Source organism: Antechinus flavipes, chromosome 2 (assembly GCF_016432865.1).
Source record: "Antechinus flavipes isolate AdamAnt ecotype Samford, QLD, Australia chromosome 2, AdamAnt_v2, whole genome shotgun sequence".
Classification (NCBI taxonomy): Eukaryota; Metazoa; Chordata; class Mammalia; order Dasyuromorphia; family Dasyuridae; genus Antechinus; species Antechinus flavipes.
In genome coordinates, this window is record NC_067399.1 from 224,265,959 (window position 1) to 224,275,256 (window position 9,298).

Consider the following 9,298-nt stretch of genomic DNA (forward strand, 5'->3'; position numbering starts at 1 on the left):
GTCAAAGGATATGCACAGACAATTTTCAGATGAAATTATAGCTGTTTCTACTCATATGAAAAAATGATCTAAATTATTTCTGATTAGAGAAATGTAAACTAAGACAGCTCTGAGATATCATTTCACATCTCTCGGATTGGCTAAGATGACAGGAAAAAATAATGACAAATGTTGGAGAGGACGTGGGAAAACTGGGACAGTAATGCATTGTTGTTGGATATGGGAAATGTTCCAACCATTCTGGAGAGCAATTTGGAACTAAGCCCAAAGGCATATTAAACTCTGCACACCCTTTGACTCAGCAATATCTCTACTGGGATTGTACCACAAAGAGATCTGAAAGGAGGGAAAGGACCCACATGTATAAAAATGTTTGTGGCAGCCCTCTTTGTAGTGGCAAGAAACTGGAAACGAATGAATGCCCATCAACTGGAGAATGGCTGAATAGATTATGGTATATTGTGGTGAGCTTTTTCTTCTCAAAACACAGCCAGGTGATAAAAGTTCAGATCTTTTATTATCTCCAATATAGCCCGGTTAGCTTAGAGGTCTATCTCTCTGCTTGGTTCCAAGAGCTCCCTCCGAATGTCGCCAAATCCAAAGGTTTTGTCCTTCAGCCTCTGCCTCTGCTTTCTTCAGCCTCCAGCCAGCTCCACTCTTCCCGTCATTCCGGTGAAATCTGATCAAGAGCCTCTGTCTATTTCTTTTATACAAGAGGGAGGAATTGTGGGATACGAGAGAGAGGGATTATGGGTTTTCTCCCATAGTGCTCTCTGGCCCAAAGAGCTTTAAGGGAGGTGTGAATTCAGAAAGTTACAGTTTACTTTGTGAAGCTGGCATACTTGTGAACTCCAATGAGTAAAGGTGCAAACACAAGCATTGTATCAATTAGTTCTACTTAGTACCTTGTTTCAGGTTCTGGCCCAAAACATCTTCTTGTAAGATTAGATCAACTCTAATTAGTTAGCAGTTTGTAAGGATTCCAACAGTATATGAATGTTGTAGAATATTATTGTAAGAAACGGCCAGCAGGATGATTTTAGAGAAGCTTGGAAAGACTTTAATGAACTGATATTGAGTGAAGTGAGCAGAATCAGGAGAACATCATACATGTCACCGGAACAACAAAATTATGTAATGATCAACTGTGATGGATGTGGCTCTTTTCAACAATGAGGTATTTTAAGGCAATTTCAATAGATTTGTGATGGAGAAAGCCATCCATATCCCAAGAGAAAACTGTTGAGACTGAATGTGAATCAAAGCATAGTCATATTTTTACCTTTTCTTTGTTGTTGGTTGCTTGTTTTCTTTTTTTCCTTGTGTTTTTTTCTTTTGACTTTTTTTTTTTGCACAGCATAATGAATATGGAAATATGTTTAGAAGAATTGTACATGTTTAATCTATATTGAATTGCTAGCTGTCTTGAACAGGGGGAAGGGGAGAGGAAAGGAAGAAAATTTGGAACACAAGGTTTTGCAAAGGTGAATGTTGAAAACTATCTGTATATATTTGGAAAAATAAAAAGCTATTATTAAAAAAAATAAAAGTACTTTCTTCATAACCCTGTGGACTAGACAGTAGAAATATTATTCCCATTATTTATGTGAAAAAACTGAGGTCTGGAGAAATTATCACTTACCTGTAATCATATAAATACCAAGTTTTTAAATTCAGGTCTTCTGATTTCAAGTTCAATTTTTGTTCTTCCTGCTATGTTAATGTTCTCATCAAACTACTGGAAAATAGTTAAATTAATTATGACATATGAATGTAATGATATGTTATTGAACTATAAGAAATGACAAAATAAACAGTTCCAGAAAAGATTGGGGAAAACTCTATAAACTGGCACAAAGGGAAATAAACAGAACTGGAACCATTCGTACAATAACAATATTTTTAAAAAAACTTTGAAAGACTTAGAACAGATCAATACAATGACCAACCAAGATCCCAGAAATAATGGACTTAAAATACAGATACCATGACAAATACAATTGTTGTTGCTGTTATTTCATTGTGTCCTACTCTGTCGTATTCTTTTCTAGTTCATTTTACAGATGATTAACTGAGGCAGAGTTAAGTGACTTGCCCAAAGTCTAATTAAAATATGTTGCTCAACATATGGCAACATATCTAGTTAAGTATTTGAAGCCAAATTTGAAATGAAAAGATGAATCTTCCTGACTTCAGGCCCAATATTCTATCCACTCTACCACCTAGCTGCATCATATACATTTTTGGATGTGATCAATTTGGGAATTTGTTGAGCTAGACTATGGATATCTATTATCAATTCAGAGGCAGTTGTGGGAGAGAGGGATAATAAATGTTAAAGTTAATTTTAAAAATAAATTATGAATATGAAAAAAATATCTAAAAGCTAGACTTCTATGCTGTGGCCAATTAATACTCAGGAAAAAACAAGCCTAGGCTACCTGACCAATTAGCTCTTTTCAATTTTCAAGAATAAAGATTAAAAACTTCATTAAGTCAGGAGGTAAGTTTTTTCCCAAAATAAGTAATTATTTGTATTCTTCCCCCAAAAAATTTCACCAATATATGCATTTGTTATTTTTGCCTTCATCTGAATGGCATATGTGATCCATAACTATCCTTTGAGAGCATTAGATACTAAATGTTTGGGAACAGGCAAGAGAGTCTGTTCACTTCACCAACCATTGGACTTAGCCCCCAGACCTGCATGTGGCTACAGTGGTACAAGCCCCACACAGGATATAGCCATCAGAATGGATGACAGAAAATGTCTCCAAATTGATACTAAAAGATTCAATACAAAGTGGATAAGATTAGCCGCCTTTAGGAATGGTGAATTGAAAGTTGCCTTCCCCTTATAAAGATTTTCCCTCACTCCTTGATTCAATTATCTGTCAGGACAAACAAGATAAGTAGTTTTCCTTGATAGTAGAAAGTTATCAAGCCTAAGTTCTTGCACATTTTTCTTTGTTCTAGCATCTACAAGTGTTGCAGAGTATGTACTGTTCCTGCCCTTCCTAATCCTTCTCCTAATGATCAGAAGCACTTGCTGTCTCTGTGCTGATAATGAATTTAGGCTCTTGGAATAGAATGCAACCCAGCACTTGTTGGTTCCCATATATCTTGCCAGGAAAAATAGGGAGAGTATGAAAATGAAAATTCTCTCACCAGGAGGGGAAGAGATCCTGGTCACCTTTGCTTCTACTAACCTTGGAGGTTTCTGGGCATTTCAGGGCTTGATATCAATCACTACCTAGATATAGTGAAACAACAGGTCTCAGGGCAGAATTCTTGGGACATTTCTATTATAACAATTCTGTGGAAGTTTGCATCAGTTTTGTGTTGTTGTTGTTGTTGTTTTTAATAAATCCAGCACCCAATACAAAGTGCTTAGGAGTAGAGGGATTTATTAAGCATTTATTAAACATCTACTAGTTCCAATTTACAAATTTAATATTTACAAATATTAGCTTATTTGATCCCTAATACTTGCAGCTTAATGTTTCTTGGATGAAACATTCATAGTAATACTAGCCTTGCTTTTGATTGTAGCTTTACACAAAACAGATCTTGGTTCTAAATGCTTTTAGTTGAAAGCCTTGTTCTGGATACCAAAAGTCTGGGTCTAATGGCTTTACCTAGGTTTTCCCAAGGTTCTGCCCACCCTCCCTCTACTTGCCTTGATTCTGCTCTCAATTATATCTCTCAGAACCTTCCCTGGCTTCCTTCCTGAGCACTGTTTTGTTGTCTTTTGTCAGTTCCTTCCTAGAGGAGTCTCCTTTTATTTCTGTCTTCCATTCTCTCTCTGAAGTATGGCCTTACCTTACAACAGATCTCTGAATTGAAATCTTATCAGATAAATGGTCAAAGGATATGAACAGACAATTTTTAGATGAAAAAATTAAAGCCATTTCTAGTCATATGAAAAATGCTCTAAGTCACTATTGATTAGAAAAATACAAATTAAGAAAACTCTGAGGTCACCACTTCATGCCTCTCAGATTGGCTAAGATGATAGGAAAAGATAATAATAAATGAAGGAGGGGATGTGGGAAAACTGGAACATGATACATTGTTGGTGGAGTTGTGAAATGATCCAACCATTCTGGAGAATAATTTGGGACTATGCTCAAAGGGCTACGAAATTGTGCTTATGTTTTGATCCACAGTGTGTCTATTGGGTCTGTATCCCAAAGAGATCATAAAAAAGAGGAAAGGATCCATATGTGCAAAAATGTTTATAGCAGCCCCTTTTTGTAGTATTAAGGAACTGGAGTTGAGTGGATGCCCCTCAGTTGAGGAATGACTGAATAAATTATGGCATATGAATGTAATGGAATATTATCAACCTTTAAGAAAAGGCTGGGAAAGTCTTACCTGAACCTGATGCTAAGTGAAGTGAGCAGAACTAAAAAAACATACATAGAAAACATGTACATAAAAACAGCAAGATTATGTGATGATCAACTGTGATGGACTTTGTTCTTTTCAACAAAGAGGTTATTTAAAGCAAATCCAATAGACTCATTGAGAAAATGCCATCTACAACCAGAAAGAGAACTATGGAAACTGAAGGATCAAAGCATAGTATTTTCACCTTTGTTGTTGTTTGCTTGCTTGCTTTTTTTCCTTTCTTGTGTTTTTTTCCCTTTTGATCTTGTTTTGTTTTTTGCACAGCATGATGAATATGGAAATATGCTTAGAAAAAATTAAACATATTTTACCTTATATTGTATTCCTTGCTGTCTTGGGGAAGGGGGAGGAGGAAAAGAGAGGGAGAAAAACCTGGAGTACAAAGTTTTACAAATTGTGAATATTGAAAACTATTTTTGCATGTGTTTGGAAAAATAAAATACTATTAAAATAAGGTAATAAGGTTAATTAAAATTGTTAAGCAGAAAAAAAAGGAAGATGAAAACTGAGAAAAGGCCATCAGATTTACAATTAAGCAATAAAATAACCTTTTATTGGCTGGCAAAAAAGAAAAAAATAAATCTTATCAGAGCTCTAGGGACTATACCTGTAATGTTCAGAGTCTTCTCTTGTGTCTTTGTCTGAGAGACTTCTCTGTGTCTGTGGCTGAGAGGCTCTTTCCCAATCCCCCCAGCCTTTAAATACTTCAGTAGGACTACATCACTTCAGCAACTGAGCATGTGCAACCATTATATCACGATCACATTAAGTATATATTTAGAGAACCATTATCTCACACTGAATTGGTGCTTAACTATAAGCACCCTGCTGTCTTATTCAAGCACACCTTTTCAGTTTCAGCCCTCTACATCTTCCACTTTCTTTTGTTTTATAACACAGGTGGTCATGCCCTCCCTGATTTCTCAAGAAGGGAGGTGGGCATCAAAGGGAAATGGGGAATCAAACCAGATATTGTTAGCAGGTTTTCTCTGGGCTGAAGGGTCTTACTTAAAACAGGTATACATAAATCTATTAGCACGGGAAGTATTACACAAGCACATAGTAATATAACATAAGCTAGTAGTGATGTAACAAACAACATGAATCAATATGAGGAATTATACATGTCCATAAGTCCTAGAAGGAAGGTATATAAATAACAATCACACGTATGCCTTCTTTAGCAGCCAAGAGATAGTCCAAAACCAATCTATTGTCCATTATTTCATGTGTCAGGGAATCCAATGATTCCTGCAGATTTTGAAGTCCTGTAACAGTTTCATCATGTGTCAGGGAATCCAATGATTGCTATGGGTTTTGAAATTCTGCAACAGTCTTAACAATTTTTGATGTTCATGAGTCAATTGCCATAGACATTGGGTTAACAGCCATGCTCTTTCAGTGGTATATGTAGTCAGCAATGGAACCACCCGATGTTTCTTGGGTCTTCTCTTTTGTTTCAAGGGTCTGCTCCGTCTCTCTCTGATGGGACAAGGCAAATACGGCTCATTGGCACCCATCAGATTCCTTCTCCATCTGTAGAGATATAAGCAAACCCTCTCCCCCAAGCAGTTAACCTATCTGGTCCCTTACATTGACTACTTTCTGGATCTCTCCACATCATCTGGCAATTATCTAAAGATAGTGGAGCTGCTCGTACTGGACACTGTCCTTCCGGTGGGTTATAAAACCTGTCTGCCAGAGCCAGTGCATCTTTATCAAAAATCAAGAAGTTAATTGTATAAAGAGCAAAATTTAAAAGTTCTCTAGGGTTACCTGTGGCTCCCCCTTTCTTTTGTTTTTGGAGGAGCATCTTGATGTCTCTATTTCTCCTTTCTACTATTGCCTGTCCTTAAGGATTAAAGGGTATGCCAGTAGTAAGTAAAATCTTATAGTGTGCACAAAAGTGTGCAAAATGTTTAGAAGTTTATGCAGGTCCATTATCTGTTTTTATTGCTTGTGGCACACCCATAATTGCAAATGCTTGTATAAGGAATTCAGTGACCACTCAGGCAGTCTCTTTTGCTGCTGGTATTGCAAAAATATGTCCTGAAAAGGCGTCTACCACAACATGGATAAAAGACAGACGACCAAAAGATTTATAATGGGTCACATCCATTTGCCAAATTTCATTGGTTCTCAAATCACGAGGGTTATTCCCTGGAGAGAGCGTAGGAGCATGGAAAGGAAGGCAGGCTATACAACCTTTTACTATGCTCCTAGCTTCCTCTCTTGTTATCCCAAATTGCAAACATAAAGCTTGAGAGCCTGATATTTAGAATGAGATTCTTGGGCTTCCTGAAATAAAGGAGTATTGGCTAACATGGTTAGAAGGCTATCTGCCTTTGAAATTTCCATCAAAAATAGGACCTGGAAGTCCATTATGAGAGTGGACATGCAAGATATAAATCTTACCTGGATGCTTTCTCACTTGCTCTTGAAATTCCTTAAAGAGCTGTTATATATTAGAAACTACAATTTTATTTGTGCTGTGGCAATTCTTTGTGCCAGATATTATCAGATATTATATTTACATCTGGATAATAAGAGCTAGCATGATTACATACAATTCATTCTGCTGAGTGGACGCAAAAGGAGTTCTTACTACTCTATAGTTAAGTCATAAGAGTATGCAGCACAAATGTTATGTTTGGATGAATCTGTAAAAATAGTTGGTCCTTTAAGAGGAACCTTAGAAACCTTTTCTTCAAGAATCTATCACCAATTATGTAATAGTTGGATTATCTTTAATGGAGACCCGTGTGTAAAATTTGGAGCCATGGCCAATAAAATTTGCCATTCTGGGATGGTTTCATGCCATACAATAATTTGTGCATTAGTATAAAAGGTGTATATCTTGTCAGATCTTATCCCAGATAATTGTACTTCTCACTTAATGGCCTTTAATAAAATCCTAGCCATAAGCACTAGGTAAGGAGTAAGGCTTGGTTCTGGTTGTGCTGGGAGGTTCACCCACTCTATCACACTGTCTCCTTGATGAGGGACTGCTGTGGGTGCCTCTTTTGTAGCAAAAACTGATATTTACAAGGGTTTTGGGGTGACTCAGCTACATTGGATAAAGCCAGTTTAACTTCTCTCAAAACTTCTTGAGCTTCTTTTGTAAGCTGGCATGGTGAATTTAAAGCAGTGTCTCTCCTTAAAATGTCATATAATGGTTGTAATTGATAGGTAGTCAAGCCTAACACTGGACACATCCATTGGATACCTCCTATGAATTTCTGAAAGTCACTTAAGGTGTTGAGCTTCTCTGTTTTTAAGGAAAGTTTTTGTACTATAAGCATCTTAGTATATACTTTATAGCCTAAATATTGAAAAGGAGCATGTCTTTTAATTTTTTCTGGAGCTATATGCAATTTGTAGTTCCTTAGTGTTTCTATGGTCTTTTGTAGACTATGCTGCTAATATTTGCTCCTCAGGTGCACACCCCAAGATATCATCCACATAATGTAACAATATAACTTTTGGAAATGCTTTTCTTACTGCAGTAAGAACAGCAGCAACATACATTTGGCACATAGTAGATCTATTTTTCATTCCCTGTGGCAAAACTGTTCATTCATATCTTTTAAAAGACTCAGCTAAATTAACGCTGAAAAGGCAAATATTTTCATATCCCCCTTATCTAGAGGGATAGAATAGAAACAATCCTTAATGTTTATAACTCAAAGAGGCCATTCTCTAGACAATTGAAAGAAGATGGAAGTCCAGGCTGACAAGTTCCCATAGTTTCCATCTGTTCATTTACTTTTCTTAAATCAGTCAACATCCTCTAGATTTCTTTCTTAAAACAAATACCAAAGAATTCCAAGGACTTAGAGAAGGTTATAAGTGTCCTTGGTCAAGTTGCTCCTGTATTATATCTAATAAGGCCTGAATTTTATTGCTAGCTAAGGGCCACTGTTCTACTCACACTGGTGTATCAGTTTTCCATTGAATGGGAACAGGTAAGAGTGCAGGCAGGCCTTCAATAGCAGTCCTGCCTAAAAAGCTGAAGTACTCAATTGTAATCCTGTTGTAAGATGTCTCTTCCCCATAGATTGATGGGGATTTTTTTCTTCTACAAAAGGAGTAAAAACTCCTGTTTCACCTTCAAATATCCATCTCATAGGATCTATTGATCCTCCTACGCCAGACATGTAGGTGTCTGCCTTAATCTTTGGCTAATGACTGGGCCAGTTGGCACCTCTAATGACTGTACAATCTGCACCTGTGTATACCTACCCTTCAAAGGGTATGCCATTTACATAGATAGTGAGCATAGGTCGGTCAGTTGTAACTGCTGCAGTTCTGAATATTCCTGGATTGTGTTGCTTGGAGTCAGAATCTGGGCAACTATCACCAGATTGCATATTAGGAGTCTGTATCAGTAAACCTGATGCTACTACTTCTCTTGGTTGATAAGTCATGTATTGTCTACCTGTATTAGTGACTGGGGTATTATCCACACATTCTCCAGTTTCCCAAATCAAGGTATGAATGAACACTGTTTTGTAAGCATTCTCAGGAGGTGAAATGGTCAAGCCTACTGTGCCTAAAGGCAAGGGATCCATAGGCTGGATAGGAACAGATTTCACCTCTCCAGGGGGTATCTCAATTGTCCCAGCTACATACAACTCTATTCTCCCAAATTGTAATCCCTTTTCCCAGTCAGGTTGTTTCTCGGCTGATTGATCATGTCAGAGTACTGAACTTCTAAAGACTCTCTGAGTGTAACATCGGCTTGCCATCATGCCCCAAGTGTTTTTTGCCTGGGACTTCTGTTTCCCCCAAGTCATTCTACATTTTGATGCCCAATAGAAGCCTCTGTTTTGGGTCTTGTTCTCCCACCCTGTCTTCTATGCCAACATTGAGCTTTTCAAATGCC